Source organism: Notechis scutatus, chromosome 1 (assembly GCF_049901735.1).
Source record: "Notechis scutatus isolate UNSWTSFEM ecotype Mainland chromosome 1, rNotScu1.2, whole genome shotgun sequence".
NCBI lineage: Eukaryota > Metazoa > Chordata > Lepidosauria > Squamata > Elapidae > Notechis > Notechis scutatus.
In genome coordinates, this window is record NC_142009.1 from 304,704,127 (window position 1) to 304,731,823 (window position 27,697).

A 27,697-nucleotide genomic window follows, 5' to 3' on the forward strand; every position below is an offset into this window, starting at 1 on the left:
AAACTGCTTAGAGAGAGCTGTAAAACATTATGAAGTGGTATATAAGTCTAAGTGTTATTATTAGAAACAAATCCATCTAAATCTATTCATTTACAATCCAATTGTGCAATCTGGAATTTGTTGACCAACTTTGGACCACAGGCCATTTGGGGGGGGACGGACTTGCAGAGCTATAGGATTTCACCACTGAAATTCAGTAACAAAATAGCAATTTTCAACAGCACAATTCAAAAGCTCTAATTGTTTATACACATTTTGTATGCAATCTACTCATACAATATGTTCCAAGAGAGTTCATATCCAAGGTTGGATTTTTTTTTCATAGATTAAGTTTTTAAATACCTCTTGCTTCCCCCCCCAATTTCCTAAAAAAGCAGGAAAAAAATCACATCTTCTATAGCTCTCAAAGGATAGTGAGACTGATGACAATTATTATGGGAATGTTGTACCCTGGCTGAAAATAATACCCTGCTTCCAATGCATGGAATCATTTATTTGTATTCTTTTTAGAATACAATATTTACTTAGGTCACAGAACACACTTGTGTTCACAACAAAACTGAATGACTGCAACTCTTACTATATCTTAATCTCAATTAAGCAACTAAGAACAAAGGCAAGTGGGTTTACATTTAGATGCAAAGCATGAGATAGCTATGAGAACAAGCTATATGTAGTGGATGCATCAGAACTAACAGATTACACCCTGTACTACAGATTAACACCAGTGGTGGTATTCTACTGTTTCGACCTGGCTCGGCCAAAATGGTAGCTCTAAGGATCATCTGTGAGTGAACTGGTTCGCTCCAACAATCAGCTGCTGGGCCCTCCCACATGCCCCGGTTCTATACTGACCTTTATTTCCTGCTTTTCAATCTCAGCTGCTTCGCACGGCACAGCCAATTGCCGTGCGCCAGCTGTTTTACACGTAGGGCTTGCAGCAGAAGGTAAGTTGCAAACGCTGCATGTGCATGCACAAAGCACGCACTCACACCGAACCAGTAGGAAAACTTTTTGAAACCCACCACTGGATTACACCCTGTAGTACAATCAAGATGCCTTTGCTATCTGCCTATCTTTGGATAGTCAGAAAACTAACTCATCAAGACACCTCTGTCCCCATGGCCAGTCCCTAATCCTGTTTCCATTATTTCAATATCACCACTGTCTATATTCCACCTGATGCAAATGTTAGCAGAGCACCCTCTAAGTTAAATGAGGGTGCTTTTGTAGTGGCTGGGGATTTTAATCAAGCTTGTCTACAGTCTGTTCTTCCTAAGTTTGTGCAGTATGTGCAGTGTACCACCAGAGGTAAGAACACTGTTTAGGCCATATGTATTCAAACTTAAGACAGGCATATAGAGCAGTCCCCATCTCCCATCTGGATACGTCTGACCACATCTCTTTGCTATTGTGCCCAAAGTATATTCCCCTTAGGAAAAGGATATGGCCAAACAGGAAAACTGTTAAAATCTGGCTGGAGGAAGCACTCTGCCAGTTGCAAAACTGCTTTGAGACTACTGAATGGAGTATATTTGAACATTTGGAGCTGCAATAATTCACTGACTCCATAGTTTCATATTTCAAAATGTGCACCGATAATGTAACAGTGGACAAGTGCATCAGAGTCTACGGGAATTGTAAACCCTGGATGTCAGCAGAGGTGCAGACACTTCTGAGAGCCTGGAATTCCACCTTTAAGGCAGGTAACAGAGATAAATACAATGAGGCCAGGGCAAATCTATGGAGAGGCATCAAAGGTAGCTAAACAAAAATATAAACAAAAGGTGAAGAACCATCTAGCAGACAACAACCTGAGGCAGGTATGGCAGGGACTGCAGCATCTAACCAACTATAAGGGCAATACAATGAAGACAGTCAATTCTGATGCCTCATTGGAAGAGTAGTTGAACACCTTCTTCACCCACTACAAGGTCAAGAGACCTGACTCTGTAGCTCCATCTCGCCATCCCGCCATCCCACCAGCCCTCCAACTCCCAGCCACTCATCTTACATGAACACCAAGTGAGAGCTATATTGAAGGCCGTGATTTCCAATAAAGCTGCAGGTCCAGACGAGGTGCTGGAGATAGTATTAGATTTCTGGAAGCAGAGAGAGGAACCTGCCCCACTCTACATCAAGGGGGGCTGTGTGAAGAGAGTACCCTCTTTCAAATCTCTGGGAGTCCACCTAAGCCAAGATCTCACCTAGAAAAACAACACCATCCAGGTGATCAGGAAGGCTCAACAGAGACACCATTTCCTTAAGTTCTTGTGGAAATATCAGGTGGAACAATGACTTATGATTTCTTTTTACTGGTCTACGATAGAAAGCGTCCTTAAACACTGTATTACGATACAGTATGCTGGCTTGACAGCTGTGGACAAAAAGGCATTACAGAGGGTGATGAGCACAGCACAAAAAATTATGGGCTGTCCCCTGACACCACTGGATGAAATCACCAGGACCCACTGCCTCAGCAGAGTGAGGAAAATCTGCAGGCATGATTCACACCCTGGTCAGCACTTCTTTACTCTCCTACCATCGGACAGGAGATATAGAAGCATAGCCAGCCAAACGAATAGGCTGAAAAATAGCTTTTATCCATGGGCTGTCAGACTTCTGAATGTAACATAAACAACACAATTAGGTTTAATATGACAGACTTGCAGGGCCAGCACCAAGGAGGCTCATTTCAATTTCATTGTACACATGTGCATTGACAATAAACATTTGATTGATTGATTTCAAATCACTGTACTAATTTTGTTTCTTTGCAAAGTAATGAGTAATAGGCTAACATATTATATAAGTTGCCCTTTGATGGTATCCAAATAAGGAAGAAAATATTACTTTAATAGCTAATCCAAGTTTTTCCCAGTCTGGGGACAAATGGAAGACAACAGCATTATTTTTATGCTTCATTATATAGTCAACCAAATCTTCAGACTGATTTTGGCATTTTTGTCTGCTTACTGAGTCCTTCCCAAGGACCTAGATTATTATTATTATTGTTGTTGTTGTTGTTATTTGTATTCTGGTTTATTATTTTTGCAAATAACTCAAAGCAGCAAATATATTCACACTTTCCTCCTCCTCCAACAACACTTTGAAATGACTTGGCTAAGAGAAAGAGCGTGGCCCAAAGTCTTCCAACTGACTTTCATAGATAACATGGGACTTGAATGCACAATCTCCCACTTTCTAACTGCTGCCTTAACTACTAAACAAAGCTGCCTCTTAGCATATAGTCACTGGGGAGAAAAGGATATTAGTAAAGCCCGTTTAAAATGCTGCTAGGTACAAGTTGGGGGAATGGCCCGTTATTGAAGCACTGAGATAAAATTGCAAAAGATTCTGATTGAAAACAATATTGAAAAGATCATTTGGGAAACGAGCACATGTGTCAGTGATGCTTTTTACAATATTCTATCTGATTTTATACCCTACAGCTCAGTTTAGATTTAGATTTTACATATTTTATAATTCTTTTCTTGTTCCAGTTTAGGAGATTTTAAAAAACATTTCCTTAAATAGGATCTTGGACCAAAAATAGATTTTTAAGAAATCTAGGAGAAAATATATGTGATGGAAATGATATAACAAATGCTGAACATTTAATCTCCCAAAAAGTATACATTTCCTAGCCAACAGCCAAAGCATTTTTTTTCAAATTTTGTTTTGCTTATTTAATTTCCATTAAGAATCTATTTAAAAATCTTTCTTTGCGGTTTTTATTTTATGTATTCGATTTATATACTACCAAATTCCAATGACTCTAGCCTATGTTGACTTTAAAAATCACAATAGTATCTGTTCTACAATCACATATCAACAAGCAAAACCAAATTTAAATAAGTTCTTCAATTATAACATTCCTATTGTAAAGGGGATCACTGGGGGATATTGCCATTTTTCATAAATTAGTCCATATTTTTACACTAGGGTTCAAAGATGATTACAACTAAATAAAATAAAGCCCAAGTGGTATTATAGGAGTTATATTCACTAAAAAGAGGGACAGATTAAAACAGAAAGCTAATATTAGAAACTTATGAAAAGTGTACAGTCTATGTATTTACCTCCAAATATTTCATTTTATAAAATGTCCTTGTTTCTATTCTATTGTTCCTGTTGTTAATGACTCATGATCAATAAAATGCTTTTTAACATTTGCTTAGAAATCTGTTAATATGTTTGTGAAAAGGCAATGTACTTTACTCCCATCTATTTTTAAATGTGAAAATACATCATTAGCCACATACAATTCTTTTCTAAAGGCTTTACAAGTCAAAATATATCAAAATTATTTCTTTTCTCTGCAATGTATTTATTTAAAATACAAAAAGTTAATTTTAGCCATTTGAAAAGACATCACTTACCTATCATGGGTATAAATCATTATGCAAATATTCTGTTTTTATGACATCCATATAGGTAAGTGTGTTGAACAAAATAATGTGGATGCAACACAATCAGCTGAAGTACTAGGAGATTTAACTTATTTGAAGAGTTCTCTCTGGAATGAAAAGCCTTAAAAGCATTATTCTGTTAACCTGTTCTATTACATGTTTTTTGTGAAAGATGGAAAAGGACAGGAAAGGAAAGGAAAAGAGAGGAGAGATCTGATGAACAATCTTTACAATATACTGCACCTCTTTCAAAGTTCTGCTTAAAACAGTACAGAAGTTCTAGGAATGTGAGAGAGCAGAAAAGATTAATGGATCATTTTAGCTTTTCTAATGAGAAAATGGTACATTTCGGATACAGGTCATAAAATTGGCTCAAGGATGACAATAGTGCATAATGACTATTTTGTACAGCCCCTCCATAATCAGACTAATAGGCAGGAAAAGATAGATTAGGACAGGGCTGAAGACTCAAGCAACTCCTTCTCTATTAGTCACAGATTCATTCTTTAACTTGCCTACATTTGATAGCATCTGCTGACCTGCTTCCATTTAATGCATATTTTCATGCTTCTTCCATCCATGAATAGCAGGCTTTTATATTATTGTTGGGTGAGAGCAATGGTATTTGTGGAAAGTGTATGTAGTTCTATTTTAGTAAGGCAAAGAAAGTAGTGCATATAAACTTGTTATGTTGATTAGAACAAAAAGGATTATGTTGTTTTTTTACTGTATGCAGAGGTTACTACCCAAATATTTGAAAATGGAAAATGATTGCCTTCGCCCTCCCTCACAATGAGAAAAAGATGCAGGATCAGTGTGGACACATTAATCTTGGTCACTTTTAATCAACATCAGAAAGTGGGGTGCTCTGACCCTTCATTCTTCCCCCCAGGATCACTATTGCTCTCCCCCTTAGTTGACAGCTTGTAATTAACTGGCCATCTTTGGGTAGCTGATCTTTCTACTACAGTAATACTGTAGTATTCATGGTGTTCCCCCTTTATAGTGTACACTCCCTTAGAAAGAGTGATATTTGGCTACTTTGGTCAATTTGGCTTATGTGGTCAAAATTGGCAGATGGCATGCATATTCAGTTACGTTCAAAACATACCTTAACAAGGGAAATAAAGCAGCTCGGTGAATACATGATAGTGTACTCAGCTATTAGCATCTGACACCTTGGACATAGATTATAAAAGTGGCTCAAGAATAACAACAATTCATCATAACACATCTAATGCAAATTATATGATATTTTTTTCATTTGCATGAGGATTACAAGTGCATGTAATATTACTTCTTTCCCTTTCCTCTCATGTCCCATAGATGTCCATGTACCCAGCAAAAATCAACTCTCTTACATTTGTGACTCATGATTGCATTCCAATAAAATATAATATCGGTTTCTTTTTTCCATGTGTTATTACTAAGCCATGTACCCCATCTTATAACTTTGATTTGTGTTTCCTAAGAGGAGAACTCTATTAAATTTTATTAAGTTACCATCAATCCCTTTTTCTAACTCTATCAGGAATTTGAGTTTCCTTTTCTAGATTATTAGCTGTCATTTGCAAATTTAATAAGCATTCCCTCCCCCCAGAAGCAATACGATATTTGGACCAAATTAAAGTTCGTAATCAAAAGTTCATTCTGGAAAAAGAACAGAAATACTATATTTGCCTGTCTCTCAAGATGTAAATAAAAATGCCTGAAAGAATAGGTTCTGTAGTGGACTCTCCCTAGTTTCTATCAATGAATTAAAAGTTGGATTGTGTTATTGCAGTCCTACCATATGAGAGACTTTTTAATCTTACTTATCCATCAATTTAGCTTACTAAAATGTTCTACACATTTATCTCCTTTGGAGACTGTTCAGAAATTACAAATAGGATAATTCCTAATTATCTATTGGAACTGAATGCTATGATGATATAATAATGCACGACATCAACAGTGGTCTCTCCCAATCTAATTTTGGGCCCGATTCCAAAATTTAGTTTAAACTTTGAAATTCTTGAAAGCTTACAATCCAGCTCACAAAACATTACCTTTTCTAATTTGTGTCTACAAATCTATTCATATCTTCAGAAAGTGGCTTCTTTCTCCTATTTTAATAGATGCTGTGATGACCCAGGGGGGGATACATAATAAACACAGTCACAAAACCCCAGTGAAGCCCCTTTTATTCCTTCACTTTGCTTCCAAGCTCCAAATATCCTTGACAAAAATCTCCCACATAAGCAGTTACAAGAAGGAGGGGAAAAAACAACACAAACCAGGCAAGATAAGGGCTGGAGGACGTCCATAGATAACAGAACACACACTGGGAAGGACGCCAAACTCAGAAAGGAACCATAAACTAGAGATAATTCCACGCTTTGTTTCAAGCATTTGCCATACACATGTCCATCCTCTTATTCAGTTGTCACAGCTGCAGCCCATGAAGAGGATCAAGGCCCTCTCCTCCCAAGTAGACCATGTCTCTCCCTTATCCTCTCCTCCCTGCATGCCCTAGGATGGAGAGGGATGGGCCTGGGTCCTTCTCTGACTGCCCAACGGGCCTCTGCCCTTCCCCAGCCTCCTCCACAACCTCCGGAGCCACATTTCCACTCCCTGTTGGCTGTTCTTCCTCTCCCCCAGAGTCAGTCTCCACCAGGGGTATGATAGATGCCAAAACAATTTCTGAAACAGTCTGTTGATTTCACTGTGCACTTGGAGACCATAATGTACGCAACAAGCAAATACCAGTGTTGAAGAATTCAGAAAAGCCATTGATTATATGACGAGCCACATCAACATTTGAATTCCACAGGACTTTATACAAAAATCTTAATTAAAATGCAACCTTGGAATGTCTTTTATATAGAGATTCAGTAAGATGACAGGATCAGTTTATGTGCCATACAAAATGAAGAAATGCTCATCAGACTTGTTTTAAAAAGGGAAAAAAGAAATAATGGGATATTAAAACTCACCAAAAGCAGGGAAAAAATGCAGTTATGCTACTTTTTTAGAGTAGTCTGGTCCCCTGGAGCCCTTTCATGCTTATGGATAAAATAACAAAGCTAAAATACTGAAAACAGGTGTCACTTGGCTCTGCAAGAAGCTGATAACATCAGATGGATCAAAGGCCAAGGTCAATAAAATTGCAAAGCTGCTTGGCCAATGTTATTTTTGCCATGATTCCAAATTGTTGAAATACAAGACTTTGAATCTGACACCTGAAAATTATATGATATATGATATGCTTTTTATAAAATAAGACATGCAGAAAAACTTGGATCTTCAATGGCTTCCTTGTAATTATTGACTGGTATTTTACAAGATGAGTGTTCTGAATGCTGTAGTATCACAAATGTGCTTTCAAGAGCTTGTTGTTTTAAGCTAAAAAGGAAAAATAAATATAGATACAAAAAGCTCTGAAAATGTATATGTCATTCCCCCAAGTGGTGGCAATTCTTTCGATCTTTTTTCTTCCTACCTCATAAATGCACAAATGTGAAATCAATCATCTATACATATAGACACACATAAATCACAAATATCAGTTTCTCTCATCAAACCCATTTCATTACCAAATCCAAGGGTGATCTTATATTAATTCTCAGATGTAATAGTCCCTCATTAAGGCAAGAAAGGTCCTTGAGAATGAGGATTACTGTATAAATATTTAAAAAACAAATAAAGTTTTAATTCAGAGCCTCTTCGGTGTAGATATTTGAAAGTAAAAAGAACAACCTCATGGCAGAATTTATATTCATATCTCTATACTTAGAGATTTCCAGGTGGTTGATAAATTAAGATAAATCTCTTTTTAGATGGCCAGTGCAATTGAAACCATAGTAGTTATGGAATGATTATTAAGCCCTATAGTCCAGAGGCCTCAGAATCAACAACTCAATTTTGGGAATTATATGAGAAGATATTTAGTAAGGTCATACTGAGATGTTCCATTTACAAAAATAATGATAGGCTTTTATCTTTAAACAAAATGGAGATCAACTGATATAAAGCTGCAAATGCTTCAGGTTTTTTTCATCTCTCTGAAAAAGTAGTGATGAACTTAAATTTAAGACAGCTAAATCAGACATACATTTATATAGTTTGAAAGGTGGCATAATTCTAAATTAAATTAAAATGAGAATCTAATCTAAGCAGCCTTTAAAACATATTGTTTACTTTTTGCTGCAATGTATTAGGAATGTATAGCACAATCAGTTGTAAAACATGGTCAGATATTCCACAGGTCATGAACTAAATTATTAATCTTCAAACTGTGCCACAGAACCCTGAACAGAAACCTAACCAAAGAGAAGATCAGCACTACTTCCTTCTTTGGAAGAGAGTAGTTCATGACTTGCTTGCTTTCAAAAGAGACAGTATGGCTTCTCTCTAATTCAGCCCCAAAATTTTAACTCTCTTAAAAATTGCTGAAATAGCAATACTAAGAATGAGGTGAAAGGCTATTTACTTTGGGAAGAATATAACCTTCATGAACCCTCTCTTATACAGAAATAAGTTAAGTTTACTCTCTTGATACATTTGTTTTCTCAAGGAGATAATGGATTGTTCAGAAGTGGCATCTCTGACTAGCAGGGTGATATGGTACATGGGTACAGTTCATTCTATCATTATAGCTGTTATGTTCAGAGTGAGAATGGAAGCAAAGCTAGAGTGATCTTCAGCAAAACTCTTTTCTTAAGCTCATACGAACAATAGCAACAGCCTGGCTGACAGCGCTCCTTTTATAGGAAGCTGTCAGCCGGTCAACCAATCAGAACAAAGCATTTCCCCACTTCAACAGTGGACCTGAGTGACTTTAGTAACTAACTTTAGCTACTCATTTCAATACATAACACCCATCCCTACCCAGACGGAACATTGTATATTTAAATTTATGCTTTTTAACATTTGTAGTCACATAGGTAGGTGGGGCAGTGGGGCGGCTGTCCCAACCTATGCAGTTCAGTTGGTCCATTGTTTGGACTAGGAGGAGAAGCAGCTGTTGCTACAGGGCCCACTCTTAGCAGCCTCAGAGTCTCAGCTACTGGTGTCTCTGACACAATTGGAACCGGTTCTACAGGTACCTGTGCTATGCTATCATCCTATTTTGTTTCTGTCCCCGTTCGTGGTGGAGATTCAGAGTCTTTAATCGGGTTTGTCTCTGGTGGATTCCATTCAGGCTGGCAGCAGACAGAGGTGCCCAGTGGCCACGCAGTTGATCAATGTGGTGGCGCCACACTCTGCCATTCTCTAACTCCACCCAGTAGGAATGCTGTCCGGTTATGGCTATAACCCAGACAGAAATCCAAAGGGCACCCCAGCATAGTTGTGCACATGTACCAGGTCCCCCATAGTGAATGATCGGAGTTGGCTGGTTGAGTCTGTGGGTGCCTCTGAAGAATAGTTTGGGTGCAGTTGATCCAGCTCAGTCCTTAGGTGGCGACCCATTAGAAATTCAGCCGGACTCCAGTTAGTTGTGGCACTGGGTGTAACATGCTGGACTAGCAGATATTTTGCTATTCATGTCTACCAGTTCCCTGGGCCCATTCATGCCAGTGCCTCTTTTGCTAACTGTACCATTCTCTCCACCTGCCCATTGCTAGTAGGATGAAATCGTGCAATCAGGGCATGATGGATGCCAAGACTTGCCAGGAATAGTTCAAATTAGTTTGACATGAGCTCTGGCCCATTGTCTGACATAAGGACATTTGGTAGTCCATGGGTTGCAAACAATTTTTGAAGTGCCTTGATTATGGTATCTGAGGTGGTTGATGGCATTAGTACCACCTCCAGCTGTTTTGAGTATGCATCTAAAACCACCATCAATGTCTGACCTTGGAATGGCCCCGCAAAATCAATATGGACCCTTGACTAGGGTGTTTTGCGTGCTTCCCACTCATGTGCTGGAGCGGAGGGCAGTGCTGGTCTCGACTCTTGGCAAGGCTGGCAAGAGGCGACCCATTCAGCGATGGCTTTATCCAGGTTAGGCCACCAAACATAACTGTGGGCAAGCACCTTCATTCTTATAATGTCTGGGTGGCCTACATGCAAGACTTCCAAGACTGGTCACCACAGCTTCTGCGGGACTATCACTCTATTCCCCCAAAGTAAACAACCTCGTTGAGATGACAGTTCATGTTGCTAGGCATAGAAGGGCAGGAATTCTGTGCTGACTGGACCCTTTGGCCACCCAGTCCCCACCAGTTCAATACTTGGGCAATGACCTGATCTTTGACGGAGTGTTTGGTGATTTCTGTTGCCGTAATGGAGTCAGACAACAATTATTTAGTTAGGAGTATGGGGGCAACTGGGGCTGGGTCCTTCACAATGATCAGGATTGGGCATTGGCTGAGTGTGTGGGCATGGCTAAGGGACTTATCCAGTTGATGTATGAGCCAATAGCGGTATGCTGCCAAGAAAACTGTCCAGTGCATCATGTGAGGGGACAAAATGGTGTTTGGCAGTCCCTGGCAAGTAAGCCCAGTAGTGGCTTCTGGTCTGTCACAAGGTCAAGGGGCCTGCCATATAGGTATTTGTGAAAGCGTTTGACACCTGCGATCGTAGTCAAAGCTTCATTGTCCAGCTGACTGTAATTTAATTCAGCTGATGACAAAGTCCATGAATAGAATGCGATTGGAGCCTCTTCTCCATTTGGAGCTTGGGGCTTAGGAATGCTCCTATGCCAAATGGGGAGGCATCACAGGTAAAAACTAATGGAAGGTTCTCATTATACTGTACCAGGACACTGTTAGATGATAGCGGAGAATGCGGCAGCTTCTTTTAGGCCCCAGGATGATGTCTTTTTGTCTAATAGTCTGTGAAGAGGTTCAGCTATGGAAGCTTTGTGCAGCAAGAATATGCTGTAAAAATTTAGGAGCCCCAAGAATGCCTGGAGTTCAGTCTTGTTCTTGGGTGTAGGAGCTTCCTGGATGGCTTGGACCTTTGCCTTTGTAGGATGCAACCCTGAGGCATTGATAAGGTAGCCTAGGAACTCTACCTGTGGCATAGCAATCTTGCATTTTTCCTTTAAGATCCACCTCTTGGAATCGGTTGAATACTGCTCTCAGACAGTCGAGGAGTTCTGTGTTGTCGGCTGCTGATACTAAAACATTGTCAAAATAAGGAAAGATGCCTGGAATGCCTTGTAAAAGGCCCGCCATTAGGCTCTGGAAAAGTCCTAGTGCCATGCTCACTCCAAACTGTAGCCAGCGACACCTAAAGGCTCCTCGATGCATTACAATTGTCTGGGCTTCAGCTGTGGCATCATCAACCAAAAGATGTTGATATGCTTGAGCAAGGTCCAGTTTTTCAAAAACTCTCCCTTCACCCAGAGAGTGAAGTAGATGTTGCACTACTGGCACCGGATATGCGTTTTGCTGCAAAACTTTGTTTAAAGTAAATTTATAGTCTGCGCAGATGTGGACTGAGCTGTCTGGCTTTACAGGAGTCACAATTGGGGTCTCCCATTTTGCATGGTCGACTGGTTCCACCATTCTTTGAGTTATCAGTTTGTCTAGTTGTTCATCCACCTTGGAACGTAATGTGAATGGCACCCTGTGTGGCTTCATTCGGATTGGATCAACCTGAGGATCAAGGTTGAAGGAGAAAGTGTGCCCTTATACTTGCCGAGGTCTCCTTCAAAAACATCGGCAAATTCCTGGATCAGGGTCTCAATATCAGAGTCACTGATAGAATTGATGCCACTAACTCCCAGACCCAGAGAAGAAAACCAGTCCAAACCCAAAAGACTTGGTAGGGAGCCATTTACCATGATCAGTCATAGTGGGCCCACAAAGTCTTTGAATGAGATTTGGAAGGTTCCACTTCCAATGACAGGATTGCTGTTTCCTTCTCAGAGATGAAGATGGCAATACTTCAGCTGACTTTTAGAGATTCTTGCCACCAATTTCTTTATCCTGCTCCAGGATGATGGTCATGGACCATCATGTATCCACCTGCATGCGACAAGGGGAACCCTCAATCATGATGGTGACATGTATCTTTTTTGTATAGGAGAGGCTGGCTTGCTCAACAACTATTTCTGCCTGGCAGGTGCCTTTGGAGATGGTGAAACAGTCTTCTCCATGATTCTGTTGTTTTTGTTGTGATCTTCTGGGGCAGGTTTGGCTTTAGGTTGTCTGGTGCAACAGACTCTGGCTAAATGTATCTTCCTGTCACACCTTTGGCAGATGGTGTTCTTAAATTTATACACTGCTCTTGGGTGGTTGCCGCCATAACCCACACATGCTGTTTGTTTCTTCTTTGTAGCTGTACCTTGTCTTTTTGGTGATTTGAGCCAATAGACATCCTCATCATCATCAGTTGACTCCCTGTGATCCAAATTGTCATGATGCACAGCAAATGCTTTATGCAATGATGGTGAGCTTTTGATTTCTGGATTTCAGCCGTTGATTGATTTGACACTTTGGCAGCTTGTGCCTCGTTGAGTACCATCTGCAGGGTGAGGTTAGTTTTTGTGAGGAGATGTCACTGTAACTTAATGTCCCTCACCCCACTCTGTCCAATAGAACATCATCTAAGTCTCTGAACTCGCAATACAATGCTGCTTTTCAAAGGGCTGCAACATATGCATTAATGGATTCACCCTCTGCCTGATTTTTATGATGAAAAGCATGTTGGTGAGCAATCCGTGAAGGTTTTGGCACATAATGATTCCATAGTTTGTTCTGCAGCATATCCCACAGTGCTGTCTGAATGGCCTGTTGAGCAAGGAGAGCCCTGGCCATCTCAAAGATGTCTGGGCCACAGTAGCTTAGGAGCAGTGTCCTTTTTCTGTTGTCCAAGATTCTGGTGAAATCATTGGCTTCGAGGAAGCATTTGAGATGAACAATGTATGAATCTCATGTCTCAGAGGCTGGGTTGTATGGAATAAACAGCGTTATTGCAGTCATTTCCACTAGTCATTGAAAGCCCTAGTCAATCTGGGCTGATGCATCTATGATCAATGAATGGCATTGCAATGAACAATGGATCATCTCCAGTGCTCAGCTCTTGAGTGGATCTGTGATCAGCTCTTTGCAGCCTCTGTTTCCATCTGATCCCACTTTGTCACCAGTGTTATGTTCAGAGTGAGAATGGAAGCGAAGCTAGAGTGATCTTCAGCAAAACTCTTTTATTAAGCTCATACGAACAACAACAGCCTGGCTGACTGCGCTCCTTTTATAGGAAGCTGTCAGCCAGTCAACCAATCAGAACAAAGTATTTTCCTGCTTCAACAGTGGACCTGAGTGAGAACTTCAGTCACTAACTTTAGCTATTCATTTCAATACATAACAACAGCTTTCTTCTGTCTTCCTGCACTGCATGTCTAGACCAACCAACCTTCAGTTCATGTTAGGTGAAAAGACTTAGTCCTGGCCATTGTCCTATAGATGAATAGTATCTGAATAAGCACCAACATGTGGTAAGAATACGAAAAGTTTGAAAGGAATGCAGAAAGGAAGTTACATGCCAAATACAGACATCTCTTATTTAGGCATATCTAATTTTCAAGGAAAGTCATTTCCCTCCCCCGAAAACAGTAATCACAAATGGATTTGTCAAAACAGGCCTTTGAAGCTACTGTAGAAGTGAACAGAACAAGAAATGGTGGTTTCTGTTTAGAAATACACACATGCACACACACACAGGGACACACAGCCTTTTAAGAATGTGTGCATGATGTATAATAGATACCTGTCTGATATAATTAATTATATTTTCCTAAATTTAACATTACCTGGAGGGGAAATCATTTTGCTTGGTGAAATCCCTCATGCCACACAAAGTCTGTTAGCAAGCCAAATTTAATTACTGTGATAAAAACCACAAGAAAGACCAGGTTTGCATTAAATCCGTAACCGCATCTAGGGAAGAACAGCTTTAATCACCTTTGAAATGGTGACCACAAAATAATTAAAGGGAAAGTGCTCTCATTAGAAATTATCCAAGAATATCAAATCTCAAGGTTGTTGGATTTTTTTTTCTTTCTGAAGTCCAATTTTAAAAAGTGTTTGCATGGGCTTCATTTTTTTCCCATTTTCTGTTTTAAGTAGCTATAATTTCACTAGAACTCTTTGGAAGGAGAATAGGCCTCAATCCAATGTGAATTTTATAAATTCATCATTGCCTAAAATGGGGTTATATTTCAGTGTACAAGGCACATAATCCCATAATCTCTCACTTTTGTTGATAATGAAAACTACAATATTGAATAGTGCAATAACTGAAAAATTGCTGACCTAATTGTGACATCAAAAATCTCTAGCTTGAGGTAGCAATCTTACTTTACTTCACTAAAAGATCAGTCCTGACTATAATTAGGCCATTGGCTAGAAAACAAGTAATTGGCCTTAATAGGATTTTGCTCAGGACCTCCATTGCTTTCTACAGTTTCTTTCAAAATCAGGAAGAGTCCAACAGTATCTTTGCAGACTAATAAATGTTATTCAAAGATATAAACTTTTATGAATGACAGCAAAACTGATAAAAGTGGACTGTGATTCACAAAAACTTTTGCCTTTTATTAAAACATGTTTTCATGAAAAAGTAATCCCAAGATCCTGCCTGATCATGGCCAATCACACAAAGATGGCTCTCCTTTATTTTTAATGTTTCTTTCTCTTTAGATGCACCTATATTGAGATTTAATTAATCAACTAAATTAAAAATGTATAGCATGCCCACAGGATAGGGTATCAGGGTGGGTTAAGATCTATAATATAAGCAAGACCATAATACAAGATTAAGAAAGTACAGATTTTTATGAGGGACAATTATATATACAGCCAGCTTGTGGTTGCTAAAACCCAGATACATAAGTGAAAGGCCTGATCCTGCAAATCAGATTGGATTCAGGGGAGGAGCACTGCAAAATCTGGGTACACAACAGAAGGGGCCTTCTCCTCCATTCCATTCCATTACTGGAATAGAATAGGGACAAGGTGGTACAAGGCTTAATGATGCTGGAATTGCCAGCCAGAAATGGTCTGCACTCTGGTTGTTCGAGCCCAGTTCTGTGAGATAGAGTGAGCCACCATTGCTGAATCCCTAGCTCCTGCCTACCCAGTAATTTGAAAGCAGACAATATTGCAAGTAGATAAATGGGCGTACGGGTATCTAGCTGCATTTGTGTATGCAGAGACTGAAAGCTGGTGCTGGACCTTGCCAGATGTGAGGCATCACAACACAAGGCAAGGCAAGACCAACTGACCCTGGAAGAACCAGCAACCTGTGCACCACTATCTAACTGGTGCAGTGCTAGTTTGCCCTCCACAGTGCACAAAGGAGAGGCGCACAAGTGCCGAATGGAATGAACTAGCAATCTGGGTTGTCAGAACTACATTGTATCTAGTATGTGTAGATTTCCCAGACATAGTATGTCATATGCTACATAACTAAACTGGAATAGAACTACGTTCAGACATCACAATAACTTGTGACTTGTTTTTACCACAAATACCACTGCTATTGAATAAGGTACAGCTGATTTGGCTCAATCTTCATGCTTATCAAGTGGATCTGTAGACCACAATGTTTGGATACTATTTTATGTTAAGCCAATGACAAATAAACCATATTATGACTTAGCACATTGCCTATATAATTAACAAATTTATATTATCATATAATCTCCCCCTAATTTGTGGCTATTGATATTTCTTGCTAAAATAAGTCTATTGGCATCTCCTTCTTAACAGTTAAAGTTTAGAACAACTAAGTATTAAGAAAATGTTGGTTTCCTATTCCTTTCTCCTGGAGCCATCTGTGCATTAGATCTTAGGCATGATGCATATTCATTTTTTATTTCCATGGTGAAAAATATTGTTTCCTAAACAACTGTTTTATTATGCGGCACTTGTACAGCATCTTCCTCAGAATGATTTCAGTTCTTTGTAAACAGAGATAGAAGAACCCCAGATCTGAGAACATGGGCTGAGAATTTGTCTAGCTCAGTTTGTAGAACTTTTACCTGGCACAGAAGCACATTAAAGTCAGGTAATTAATAAGCCTGACTTTTCCAGAACCACACAGGGCTCCATGCTTAAAATCTGTGACAAACATGGGCTTTTGTAAATATGACAGGAGAGATTCCTGGCAATTTTCAGCAATTTATTAATATATTTATTTCTAAAATTTATAGGCTGCCCATCTTACCTCAAGGTAATTCTGGACGGCTTATAATCATTAAAAAATAAATCTATATGAATTAGAAACATGAATAAGGTGATACAAAATCCAAAACACTGTGGCCAATTAAAAGATGGGGAGGGAGGGTGGGTGCAGGATGGGGGGAGAAGTGAGGTCCATGGTTAATCAATCAACCACTTTCACAGTGATACTCCTCCATTGGAGCCCCAAATTAACTGGCAGACCCAGGTTTTTAGGCACTTCCAGAAAGTCAGGAGGGTTGGGGCCAACCTCACAGCAGAGGGCAAGATGTTCCACAGGGCCAGTACAAAGGCAGAGAAGGTCCTTCTCCAGGATTCCATCAGCTGGAACAGTTTATTTTATTTTATTTATTTATTTTATTTGCCAATTGTTTACAAGATAATAAGTATAAGTGTATACATAGTTGTGAATACATGAAATGGGTACATATAAGAAAAATAAAAGAATAAGAGAAACAATAGGACAGGGACGGTAGGCACGATGGTGCGCTTATGCACGCCCCCTACAGCTGACAAAATACTGGTATGTATTTTCAGAAATGCTAGCAACTCAAATGTGTATTTCATATGAAGAATGGGTTATGTACTCCCAATAGGAATAATAACATTCTTTATCCCTCTTGCTGTCAAGAGCCAATGTGAAACTCCACAGAAGGAGGAAAAGGGAGCTCCACTTTGAACACAGACAAATGGTTTGTTAAAATTTCACTGGGATTTCCTTAGCAGCAAATGATTTAAATCAATGTTTTCCAACTTTAGCAACTTCTAGAATTTTGAGAATTTCAGTGGTGGCTATGTCTACCCATTTTGTGAAGTTGAAAAACAGTGGCTACTATGACCAGGCCATTTCAGTTGGAAAAGAAAAGGGCACTCCGTGTGCTTTTATTGGGACAGTTTAACAACTCTTATCCTCATCACTCTTTTTGATTTCAACTGATGAGTTCTTGTCCTGCTCCCTGTTTCAACAGAGTTCTCCTTGCACATGACAGCCTAGTTCTCCTTGCACATGACAGCATCCCAGTGGTATGCTACTGGTTCGGTGATTGTGTGCATGCAACACACCTAATGCGCGCACAGCTTTCCACACACCAGCTGAGGCCTGCAGCACCAATCAGCTGAGAGGATAAAAAAGAGAAAACCACAGGGGCAGGTGCGAGGGTGGATCCTGCGCTATTCTCTTCTTTCTCCTCCCAGCTGATTGCCAGAGGCTTTTTTTTCCTCCTATCGAGGCTTTTTTTTACTACCAGTTTGGCCGAACTACTTGGTTGCCACCTTGTTAGTTCCCCTCTGAACTCATTCCAGGTGCTCTATAACACTTTCACAGTGCAGTATAACAGATATGGTAGAACCATTGTCTGTCTTGATCTGGCCCTTTTAACTGTTGCATCACACTGCTTGCTGATATTCAACTGGATAGGTCCATTAGTATTTTTAGACCTTCTTACTGGTATAGCCTCCAATTACATGTGATTTTTGTTTAATCCAGTTGGAGGACATTATATCTGTAATGCAATTCACTTGGGTGAATTTGTCCTTCAACTTATTAAGCAATCCTTTAGCTTGGGGTCATCTGCATCTCTTTATTTCTATTCTCTCGGTCATTAAAAATAAAATCACCAGGTCTATGGAACCAGGGGATCCCATTCAATATTTGCCTCCAGAATGATATAGAACCATTTATAACAATCTTTTCGGGGCAGTTGTTAACCAGTTTTAAATACACTGGACTGCAATACTGTGAAATTGACATTTATTTATTTTTTCCTCTAGAATATAATGAGAAACTTTGCAAAAGCTTTATTGAAACCAAGACACATTGTAGCAGATGTAACAGATAATCAGAGTTGGAAGGGACCTTTTCGGCCATCTAGTCCAACCTGCTGCTCAGGCAGGAGACCCTACACCATTTCTGACAAATGGCAGTCCCCAACTTTCTCTTAACCTACCAAACTAGCCGCTCTGCGACTAGTGGTTAATCTGACAGGATTTGTTGTTAACAAGTGCATGAGATCTGCAAATACTTCATTTAAATCCTACATTCCTGTTCCTAAACTTTTTCTCTTCTATGAATTTCCTTAACATTGTTTCAGATTTTGTTTTAAAATTTACTTTATTGCAGCAAGGGGGCATTTGTTTTCTTTTTGCACACATATTTCACCATTATTTTGCCATTGCCCTGCTTATCGCACTTTCAGTTTTGAAAATGTTTCATCTTATTTATAATTTCAACTTCTATAGTTGCCCACTAATCCACGACTCCAAAGTTTTCCATTATGATTTAACTGAATTATGGGAAGCCAGTGAGGCAGGAGGGATGCTTGTATAGTGAAAACAGGGTTCTTGCACACTCTCCTTGGCCAATCTGTAATCAAAATAGGTGCAAGAAATTTATATCCTGTTTGTGATAATTTCACCAATATTGTATTCATTTTTCATTTTAAAAAATAAAAATAGAAGGAAAAGCTGGGGAACCAGAATAAATAATCAATAGAGCAGAAGCTTTGGGCTACACATTCCTTTTTAAAATATCTTTTTATATGGAAGTTGGAGACCCATATATGAATATCTAGATTAAGTTAAGCATGAAGAAGACAGAAAACAATATTTAGCCATTTTTTAATAACTCATTGCCTATGCTATGCTTGTAATAATCATGCTATTCCTGATTTCTCCTCTCTGCTTGAAGACTTACAGAAATCAAACTTGGTTAGCGATTTTGCCATTTATTTGAAAATCCCCTGGTTATGTTGTTTTTCCTTTTCCCTACTCTATTCCTCTTGCCATTCATGGGAAATGAATTAGTGGATGAAAAGAAAAGCTTTTTTTTCCCCTAGACAATTGCAGAGAAAAACAATCATTAGAGAAATATACACACTTGTACACACCCCATCAGCCTAAGCTAGTCCAAATAGCCTAGAGAGGGAACAATGGAAGAACCAACACATTTTCTGAGCAGCCTATTTATTAGCAGATTTACAAAGAGGGATGGCAACTTGGCTAAAGCCTTATTGTCAAAATTAAACACACACATATACACACGCACAAAACATAATTATGACATACAATTATTCCATTAAACAAAATTAACTATTCTTCTTGAGTCTTTGGTAGGAGTAATGCTAAAGCCCATGATCTGAATAATTAGGTCAGTATTGATGATTTCTGAAGAAAAGTCTGTCTAGACTGGATTTTTAAGAAATCGGAGGGGTAGGTAGGGCTATGTGTGTGCATGTGTGTGTTTGCTCCTTTGAATTCTCAGGGTGGTCATGTTAATAGGTTTGCCCTGGCAGGTAGAGCAAACTTTGGATCAAGGTGTGGCTTCCCTGCTTTGATGTCAGCTGTCATGCTTGACTGCATTTGGATCTCTTTGGCTGCCATCAAGTCTGTTGTCGTGGGAGACCAGGTAAACCAGAGCTGTTCTCTTTAACAATCCCTCTTTGGCACAGAGAAATCTTTTATTCTGGGAGGTATTTGTGGGTTTTTGCCATGTCAGGGGAATGAGTATGCTGATAGGAGCTTTTAACGTTGGAAAAAAGGCATTGTTTCTTATGCAATCCTAAGAGAAGAGGCCTTCACATAAATGCAATATGGCATTTTGTTTATAAAGATCTTTGGAGTGGGAAGGGAAGGATAACACAGCCTGTTTCATTGACTGAGCAGATTAGTAATATTTGTTGTCTGAGAATGTCATTTGTAATTAAAAAAGACCTAAAAAAGATAAATCCATATGCCAAAGAGCCATAATTTTGTTAATTGTAATTCTTATGAAAGTATACATGTCTATATTTTGGAGATTTGGATTCTTTTCAGGTCAAAGCATTTTAGCAATTGCTAACCATTTTAAAAGCAAAATTACAAGATCAGAGTAATACCACAAATATGGGAAAGATAAAATTCATGCTAAAGAAATCTGTTACTCCAAAGTTCTAGCAACTTTATGCAGTCAGTGTGATCATACACTTGTTTTAGTTGGTGGTTGATCATTATTTGGATCAAACCAAAATGCCCAAGATAAGTTCTTGGAATCACCTGTAACCCCTCCACCACCAATATTTGAGTGTAGGTCCAAGAACCGCTCTAAAATTATCACTTAATAATTATGAAAAAATGACTGTTTGCATCATCTGAGAATTGAATTCATAATGAAAAGATGGTCTTACAGGGGAGATGGGTAGCATAAAAATTAATAAATTTTGCAGAATTTAAGAATCTCTGTTTTTTAATAAAATAAAAATTTATAATTTGTAGAACACTTCTAAAATTGTTAACATTTAAGGCCAATTTCCTCTATGGCCAGGAACATCTATTGCCACATTCAAATGCTAACTAGCACACATTCACACATACAATATTGTAATTCATAGTAATAGTGCAGAATGTAGTGGCCATGCTACTGGGTAGAACGCTTGGTTATGCCCTGATAAGCCTATGTGGAAACAAGTGCATTTGCTACCATTTAATTACCAAACTAAACAAACATTAAGAGAAATCCTTTCAGATATACTAAGAATGGCAAAATATCAATTTGAGGATACTCACTTGTTGAAATCCCATTTCTTAATCCATGCCTTGCCTATGCATGTGTTGGATTTGGGCTTTCTTTTCTCAAAACCTTTTAAATTATTTTCCTACCTAATATATTTTTTCTTATTCACTTCTTTTCAAAATTTATACCACTTCATATTAACTTTATAAAAGAAATGGCATATAAATACATGTCATTCTCAGCTTCCTAAAGCTTGTTCTCACCATTATCGAAATCTTGCAACTACTTTTTTATATTCAAAATAGTAAATATTAAAAACACCTAATGTTTTAAAGCTAATAGTGTTACACCTGGTGTCATAAATTATAGGCCCCCAAAATGCTTGCTTCATCAGAAGTTATTAAAGTTGTAGCCAGCAGTACCTACAATATAACAAACCATGTTTACGTTACCTAATATAGGAACATAAATTGTAATATTTGCATGAAGATGTTATGATGCATTCCTCTGCTACAGTTTAGCATGTACAACTACCATCCAGCCTTTGTGTCACAAAGATTATTATATTGTATTTGCCATTCAGTTACTCCTGCAGATAGTATTCAAATTGAAATTCATGCTGAAGTAATTGCATCAGTCACCTCTGCCCAACAAAACCATCTTAAGGTTGAAAACCTTCACCATCCATCTGCTTGAAATCCACTGCTTATCCCTCAGCATTGCTAATTCAAACTTCCTCCTACACAGTTGACAGGAACGTTAGTGTCATTGTGTTTTCACAAAAATTCAGCCTAGCAACATGTTTCTGAAAGAAGATTGGGAACTATTGGTTAACTCTTTCTCTTATGGCAATATGATATATTAGATTTTTCTTTTTAAAAAAGGAATGCATTATCCTGTTCAAAAGTCATGAAAGATCTAAAGTCTGATCTAGCAAGAACATACCAGTTTACCTCTTGAATACCTAGGATCAAGTACTATGGTACTTTTCAGCAACTTAGTGATGATCCATTTTATGCACACATCTGCTATTAAATGCTGAATGTAAGGAAAGATTGTAGATATATGCTTTATTCTAAATTAGATAATGGCTGTCCAATTTCTTATTTAAAACCTCTAGTGGTTAAGCATCCACTTCTGTAGGTAAGCCATTCCAGTTATTAATTTTTGTCACTGACAGGAAATTTCTCCTTAATTCTAGGTTGGATTGTTACTTCTTGTCTTTCCTTCAAATGCTTTGGAGAATAGGTTGACCCCTTCCTTTCTATGTAGTTCCTCAAATAAATGAGCTGATGAGAAATGGATGCCTGCCCATCATGTCACCTCTGCTCCTTCCCTTTGTTAGACTAGACATTCCTAGTTGCTGTGACCATTCATCAGAGCTGGAGAAGCTTCTTGGATGAGAAGTGAAATATCTTCAAAGAAAAACCAGAAAGTCCAGTTGCCTCTTGAAAAAGCATGGGACATTTATTATGCAGTTTAGCCTTCAGCCCCCTAATCATCTCTGTTGCTCTTTTTTGCACTCTTTCTAGAGTCTCTTTTTGAATAAGGGTGACCAGAACTGGATGCAGTAGGCTAAGTCTGATCTTACCAGTATGGTATAAAGTAATACTAACACTTCACATGATCAAGCAGGCATCCATTTCTTATCAGCTCAAGTTCTAATTATCCATCAGTATTGTTTCTCTTCCACAGCTGAAGTGACTTCCTTCAAACTTAATTGCAGAGCATGAAGCCGGTTTTCAGTTGAAAACTCTGGTTTTTGACAGGGTTTTGGACAGAGGATTTCCCCGCTGGAAATATCACCTCCTGAGCTTTATCTCTCCTCACAAAACCTGTAAAGAGTATTTGCTTGATTGTATGGCATTTGCCACTTAGCAGGCCAGTCATGGAAGCTGGGATAAAATTTACATGACTGTTGTTTTCTTTGAGGCAGGGGATAAGTCACATACAAAGCATGAACCTGCATTTTTTTTTTTAAATACAAATATTCATTTCTTTCCTTTTTGGGGGGGAGGGGCAGTGAGGTAACTTATTTTAGTTCTTGCTTTACTATAACCTGGGTAGTGTTTCTTCCTAGCCTTCAGTATTTAACAGGTCAACAGACCTGAAGATGATTGACACTGTTTTCAAGTCACTTTTGAGGAGTCAAAATGGTGGAGCTTTAGAAGTATCCACTATGTTACATTCCTCACTGTATCAGGATAGTGCCATTTTCCAGCTTAATTCTATGGTTATTAATCATTATAAATACTATCAATGTTACATGATGTATATGTGTGCCTATTTCAACATATTTATTTCCTTACACTTACTACTTTCCTACTTAATAAGTAAAGTTGGCCATTACCTTTCTGCATACATTAACATATATTTATACCTTCATGATTTTTAATGCACTCAGAGAACATACAATAGAATATAAGGGTTGTAAGCAGCCTTGGAGATTGTCTACTATAATTCATAGTGCAGGAATTGTCTACTCCAATATTCCTGATATAGAGAGTCCTTGCTTAGCAACCACAATTAGGACAAGCAGATCCATCACTAAATGCCATAGTCACTAAGCGGAAAACCATCTGACCCTGACAGGCTTATCCAATTTGGTTATTAAGCAAAACATGACATGTTTGGAACTTACAATTTTATTTCTGTGTTCTCCATTAATTCTGCTTGTCACAAGCTAGATGGGAAACACACAACCATGTAACCTCAGAATGTTGTGACAATCATAAATGCACACTGGTTGCGAAGTACTGAAATAGTAATTTTGTGACCATAGTATGCTGTGAAATTTGTAAAAGTGAGGATTGTTTGTAAAGCTGGAGATTATTTTATGGCAACACAACTTTGAGCAGTTACTAAACCAGATAATTATTAAGTGAGAACTATCTCTAGATGTCTATCTACTTTCTGCTTAAACATTCCAGTAAAGGAGAGATCACACTTCCTAAACAGTCCATAGTACTGCTGAACAGTTCTCACTCTTAGGAATTTTTTTAATGTCCAATTGAAATCTAATTCCTTGTAATTAAATCTATTAATTCTTGTCTTTATTTAGAAATACCATACAAGTCTATCCTCTGCATGGCATTTCAGCTATTAATTTAGTAATATATATGAACTGGGCAAATAAATCAAATAAATTATTATTATTGACCAAACATATCTAGTAACCCCAGCTGTTGCTTATAAGTCTTTTCTTCCAGTCTGTTTATCAACTTTGTTTCTTTACTCTGGACATGCTCCAGTTTGTCATATTTTCTTTTTAAAATATGATGCCAGAACAATATGCAATATTATAGGTGTCATCTGAAGAACACAGAAAAGAAAAGAATGATGACTCTGTAAGAACTGTAGGAATTATGTTTTCTTTAAAAAAAATACTTCTGCATTGAAATTCCATATATTGGCAATTTGCTCATATGCCTGAGAATGGAAAAGACTGCTAATGCTTTTAATATTAACCTTTAAGCTGGGACCAAAATGAAATGAAAACATAACATTCGTATGTAAATCCAGCTACATTTCAGCTTGTCCCTTTCATTCCATTCTGATTCCTCCTCCTACGAAGCAAAGAACACAAAGTTACTAAGTACAATACCTATATGTCAGTATGTACGTGTATATGTAGTTATCTTCTGCACTGAAAAAAGAGAAATCTTATCTCACTTGTTAAAATCCTACACATAGGATTCTTATTTCTTATTCTTATTTTTACCATAATAAAATATATTATTCTGCAAAAAATATGTTTCTTCTCTGTCTTATTGCTTGAACATATGCAGGGATGGTGTTTGAATGAGATTTCCTTTTATAGGTGTTTGTGAGTATGAAAAGAATTTAAATAACACTGCGTCATACCTCATGCTTAAGCAGGTAGGATAAATGTTACAAAAGACTCAGGGAATCAGTAACTAAGAATTAATTACAATCCATTTAAGGTGATGGTAAGTGATGTTTAAGATTTGCTTGAAGAAATTCATTCAAGTGAAATCCCATGTTTCCGAAAGTTAAAACAAAAAGTGGATCTCAGCCTTAGAATATGAAAAGTCTACAACCATGGCATGAGATGTTGAACAACATTTTTATGTACTTATTTATTTATTTGATTTGTCAATGACTTACAAGATAATAGGTATAAGAATAAACCTGAGTATGAATACAGGAAATAGATATGAATAAATGGGGACAATAGGACAGGGATGGTAGGCATGATTGTGCACTTATGCACGCCCCTTACAGACTTCTTAAGAATGGGGTGAGGTCAACAGTGGATAGTTTAAGGGTAAAGAAGTTGGGGTTTGAGGATGTAACAAGTCAGGTAGTACATTCCAGGGATTGACCACTCTGCTGCTGAAGTTGTACTTTCTGCAATCAAGTTTGGAGCTGTTTACATTGAGTTTGTATATGTTGTATGTTCTTGTATTGTTGTGGTTGAAGCTGAACTGTTGGTATGAAATAATTGGCAAACCAGAAACTTACAGTCTCAGTTTCTATATACCTCATGGGGTTATAGTGAGAATAATGTTTTAAATATGCGTTTGTGTAGGCATGTCTGTGTGTGTGAGTAAGAGTGAGGGAGAGAAATAGAGATTTTGTGAGAGTTAGCTAGAGTTTTTCAATATGAAGACTACAAATATGCAACTGTCATTTACAAGTGAGTGTAGGAAAAAGAAAAACTAAATTACTCTTACCCAGATGGAAATGTGTAAAAATACAGAATTTTAACCAAAGAAGATACTAGTTCAATAATCAGTCTTAATGGCCGGAGATGATCAACTATCTGTAATGTCTACTCTTTCTTGAGTTACAATAAATAATTAGTCTTAGTGATATTATACTGAATCTCTGGACAACTTCAATTTTGTGCTTGACTTTAGGGTAAAATAGACAAGTAACCAAGGAAAATTCACACATGTATACAAGTCACTTAATTAATATTTAATCCTTGTTCACTGTTAGCTGAATGGTAAACTCAGGGGTGTCAAACTGGCGGCCCATGGGCTGAATGCATCAAACGCAGGCCACAACCAATGGCTGAATGCATCAAACGCAGGCCACACCCAACCCAGCTCTGTGAATGGGAAAAACATGAAGCAGCGAATTTGACACCCATGGGTAAACTGATTTCACTATAATAGCATTGTGCTCCTATTTAGAATCCTTGAGCAGCTTCTAAGGCAGGGGTGTCAAACTTGTGGCCCATAGGCTAGATACATCACATGCTGGCCCTGCCCCCACCCAGTTTAGCAAAGGGGGGAAAAGTCCCAACACGTCACATGACGCAGCTGTGATGAAGCCAGTTTGACACTGCTATTCTAAGGTAACATTTTAAAAACAGCAATGGATCTAGGATGACTAATTCATATGTGTGAATTAAATCAACACCTAATGAGCAAACATGTATGTTGAAATGAGTGAAAGATGTACAGAAAAATATGGATAAATATGTCCCTATTACAATATGAAATTGTGATGAAATAATTATACAACTGCTAATGGAAATGAGAAAATCAGTTGGTTACAGACCCATGTCCATTATAAACACAAGTACTGAAACAGTAATTAGCCTTTTTGTTGTTGTTGATTGGGTTTTGGCTTCTATTTCATTTTTACTATTTTCTTTAAAAAATCATAGAGGGTGAAACATGTTCTGGAAGTTATAACCAAAGTTCTCAAATCAAAAAGCATGTGTTTGGGTTTTGTTTTGTTTTTAAATAAACATTTGCTTTATATTACACTATGCAATTATACTTTTCTCTAAGAAGGTCAAAAAATATTGATTTGAAGAAAGAATAGAGAATGTATAGATAATAAAACTAAAATAATGTTTTGCCTTGACACTATACCAGGACTGATTGAATCAGTTTGATCAAACTTTGTTCAACAGTGGAAGTAATTGTCTACTTTTATTTTTCTTGTATATGACAGAGAATGGAGAAAAGGGAAAATTTGTGCTATTTTCACACTTTATAACAATAGCATTTCCAAAACTGTTCTAATTTTTAAAAGAAAAAATAAGGCAATATATTGACCTATAGTTCCCATAAGAAAAATATGAAAATTAAGGTAAAAAGTTCTTATTTGCAATTTTTAAAATGTTAATAATTAATATTTCTGCAAGGAATTGACTTTGGATTCAATGACTGGCCAGATGAGACGTTTAAATCCAAAATCTAAAGTCTGATTTAGAACAGAAGTTCAGCTTCCAAATAAATACATAATCCTAAAATATTGCAGTCATTTAATAAGTAGCTATATAGCTCCTAGAAGTAAACTAGGAGATAAATTTAATAAAGTTTATCACATCTCTTTCTCTGATAAAACTGTCTCGGCATCCTTATAGGTAAACTACATTACTTTGGCCACTAGCTTTTCCCACTAAATGAATCTGAAAATTTGCCAAAAATGTATTTTAAATTCCATATACTCTCCCAATGAATTGTCAAATGTTCATAACACCTTTTCACTGAATTTTTATTTGTTATGCAAGAAAGTATACTGGGTAAAAGATCCCTCATCTTTGATATTATGTATGCTCCAATTACTAAAGCGGTAGTATTGAACATCTTACAAGGTGGTGTCTGAAAAATAGATATATGAGGCAGCACATGCAGTTATGC

At 37.9% G+C, this 27,697-nt stretch overlaps 1 long non-coding RNA gene across 1 annotated transcript in view; it reads right to left on the reverse strand.

The window, feature by feature from the left end:
- Nucleotides 1-2,013: 2,013 nt before the first annotated feature.
- LOC148133467 (uncharacterized) overlaps nucleotides 2,014-27,697 on the reverse strand; it is a 37,680-nt gene continuing 11,996 nt past the window's right edge. The window contains exons 2-4 of the long non-coding RNA XR_015747412.1: nucleotides 24,540-24,637; nucleotides 21,713-21,810; nucleotides 2,014-2,207 (exon numbers count right to left, since the gene is read on the reverse strand). This is a non-coding gene — a long non-coding RNA (uncharacterized LOC148133467). The remainder of the gene's footprint in view (nucleotides 2,208-21,712; nucleotides 21,811-24,539; nucleotides 24,638-27,697) is intronic.